This window comes from Mandrillus leucophaeus, unplaced genomic scaffold, assembly GCF_000951045.1.
Source record: "Mandrillus leucophaeus isolate KB7577 unplaced genomic scaffold, Mleu.le_1.0 Scaffold169, whole genome shotgun sequence".
Taxonomy (NCBI): domain Eukaryota; kingdom Metazoa; phylum Chordata; class Mammalia; order Primates; family Cercopithecidae; genus Mandrillus; species Mandrillus leucophaeus.
The window spans coordinates 5679240-5682694 of NW_012101687.1; positions in this window are offsets into that span (position 1 = coordinate 5679240).

The following is a 3455-nucleotide window of genomic DNA, read 5'->3' on the forward strand; positions in this document are numbered from 1 at the left end:
GACATTTTTCTTTCATTTCAACCTTGGAGAATCTGATGATTATGAGTCTTGGGGTTGATCTTCTCATGGAATATCTTGAGAATACAGGCTCACGCCTGTAATCTCAGCACTTTGGGAGGCTAAGGCAGGCGGATCATGAGGTCAGGAGATCAAGGACCATACTGGCTAACACAGTGAAACCCTGTCTCTACTAAAAAGATAAAAAATTAGCCAGGCGTGGTGGTGGGTGCCTGTAGTCCCAGCTACTCGGGAGGCTGAGGCAGGAGAGTGGTGTGAACCTGGGAGGTGGAGCTCGCAGTGAGCTGAGCAAACTTAGTGGTCTTCTCTATATTTCCTCAGTTTGCATGCTGACTTGTCTTTCTAGGCTGAGGCAGTTCTTCTGGATAATATCTTGATGTGTGTTTTCCAGCTCATTTCCATTCTTCCCATCTCCCTTAGGTACTCCAGTCAATTGTGGGTTCAGTCTTTTTATGTAGTCCCATATTTCTCAGAGGCTTTGCCTGTTCATTTTCATTCTTTTTTCTCTAATCTTGTCTGCATGCTTCATTTCAGCAAGGTGGTTTTCAAACTCTGATATCCTTTCTTCCACTTGGTCAATTTGGCTGTTGAGACTGTATGCTTTACGAAGTTCATATGTGTGTTTTTCAGCTCCATCAGGTCATTTGTTTCTCTCTAAACTGGTTATTCTAGTTCGTAGCTCCTCTTTTTATCAAGATTTTTAGCTTCTTTGCATTGGGTTAGAACATACTTGTTTAGCTCAGCAGAGTTTTTTATTACCCATCTTCTGAAGCCTACTTCTGTCAGTTCATCCATCTCATCCTCTGTCCAGTTCTGTGCCTTTGCTGGAGAGGAGTTGCAATCATTTGGAGGACAAGAGGCACTCTGGCCTTTTGGATTTTCTGCGTTTTTTTCATTGATTCTTTCTCATCTTCATGAGTTTGTCTAGTTTCGATCTTTGAGGTTGCTGACCTTTGGATGTTGTTTTTTGGGGGACTTTTGTTTGTTTGTTTTTGATGCTGTTGTTGCTTTCTGTTTGTTTGTTTTTCTTTCAATGGTCAGGTCCCTCTTTTGTAGGGCTGCTGTGATTTGTTGGGGGTTCACTTTAGGCCCTATTCATCTGCTTTGCTCCTGTGCCTGGAGATGTCACTCAGGGAGGCTAGAGAACAGGAAAGGTGTATACCTGCTCCTTCTTCTGGGATCTCTGGCCTCAAGGGGCGCTAACCTGACGCCCGTAGGATCACTCCTATATAGGGTGTCTGACAACCCCTGTTGGAGGGTCTCACCCAGTTGGGTGGCATGGGAAACAGGACCCATTGAATGAAGCACTTCATCTCTTGGTGGAGGAGTTGTGCTTTGCTGGGGGGGTAAACCCACTCATCTGGGCTGCCCGGATTCCTCAGAACTTCCAGGAGGAAAGGCTAAGTCTCCTGGTCTGCAGAGGGTGTGGCCACCCCTCCTTCTAGGGGCTCAGGCCCATGGAGATCAGAGTTCTGTCCTTGAGCCTCTGGATGGAATTGTTGGAGTTCCTGCCGGGACTCCCTCCCTGCAGTCCTCCCTGCAGGGAGGCTTTACCCAGTGAGGAAGGATGGGTCAGGGTCAGGCCTAAAGAGGGGCTCTGGCCACAGTCTGCCACAACTGGTGTTTTGGGCTGTGGGGGAAACCTTGGGACCAAGCCGTCCAGTCTCCCTGGCTCCAGCAGTGGAAAAGCACGGCCTGGAGCTATAGTGATGGCTGCTGTCCTTCCCCTGCCTAGGGAGCTTACTGTTTTAGGCAGTTAGCGCTGGCTGCTGACCCTCATGCAAGGAGCTCAAATGGCTTAGACAGCAGGCAGCTGCAGCTGTGGCACTGGTTGCCCCTCCCCCTGGGAACTCAGCAGGCTTAAGCATATTCTATCTGAGAGGCTGTTGAGAATCTGTACAGCTCTGGGGTTGGGACCCTAGGCCTTGGTGACGTGGGTTCATGAGTGGGATTTTCTGACCATGGGTTGCACAGTACTGTGGAAAAAGCACGGTTTCTCTGGCAGGTTCACTCACTGCCTCCCTTGGCTGGTGGGTGGGGGCTCCCCTGCCCCATGTGGCCCTCAGGTGAGCTGCAGCACCCCACTGCTCTCCTTTCTCTCCATGGATCACGCCAGCCACTTAATGAGTTCTGATGAGAGAACCTAGATACCTTGGTTGCCAGTGCAGGATTCATTCGTTGTTATGGCTCTTTTCAATGAGAGCCTCCAATTGCTGCTGCTTCTAGTCGGCTATCTTGGCTCTGACCCCCCATTTAGTGGTTTTTAATGAGAAAGACGGTGGCTTGAAGTTTACATAAGAAACCTTACTTTTGTTTGAGATACTTTTCCTGGCAATCTTGTCTTAACTGAGCTTTTACCTATGCCCTTCTTTATTTTAGCAAAAATGATATTTAGATCTAAGTTCTGTGCCTTTGAGATGTAAATTTTCTGCCTGTCACTTAAGACTTGCATCCTGGGAGGTACAAATTTACAGTTGCCTAGCTAACAATTATTTAGGGCAATGGAACAGGTAACCAAGACATTGATAGTCTAAAGGCAAGAGAGAAACTATATGAAAACTGGCAAATGAAGAATCTTATAAAAGCTATATGGGTCAGGGACAGTGGCTCACACCTGTAATCACAGCACTTGGGGAACCTGAGGTGGCCAGATCACTTGAGGCCAGGAGTTCGAAACCAGACTGGCCAATATAGCGAAATCCCGTCTCTACTAAAAATAAATAAATTAGCTGGGCATGCTAGTGTATACCTGTAATCCCAGCTACTCAGGAGGCTGAGGCATGAGAATCGCTTCAACCAGGAGCCTGGAGGTGGAAGTTGCAGTGAGCTGAGATTGCACCAGTGCAGTCCAGTTTGGGTGATAGAGCAAGACTATCTCAAAAAAAAAAAAAAAAAAAAGCTAGATGATCTGCTTCTACCTGTATGTCTGTATGTTTATGTGTTTATGTATCTTATATGTATGTGATATTTAACTACCAAAATATATATTTAAAAAGTTCTAATTAATTGCATAAAGAAAAAGTAGTACTGTTGGCTGGGCATAGTGACTCATGCCTGTAATCCCAGCACTTTAGAAGGCCAATGTGGGAAAGTTACTTGAGATCAGGAGTTCAGGACCTGCCTGGGCAACAAGGTGGGACCCCATCTCTACAAAAAATGAAAAAATTAGCCTGGCATGGCAGTGCATGTGTGTGGTCCCAGCTGCATGGGAAACTGAGGTGGGAGGATCACTTGAGCTAGGGAGGTCAAGGCTACAGTAAGCTATGTTTGCTCCACTGCACTCCATCCTGGGTGACAGTGTGAGACTCTGTCTCAAAAAGAAGAAGGCCGGGTGCAGTGGCTCACACCTGTAATCCCAGTACTTTGGGAGGCCAAGACGGGCGGATCATGAGGTCAGGAGATTAAGACCATCCTGGCTAACACGGTGAAACCCTGTC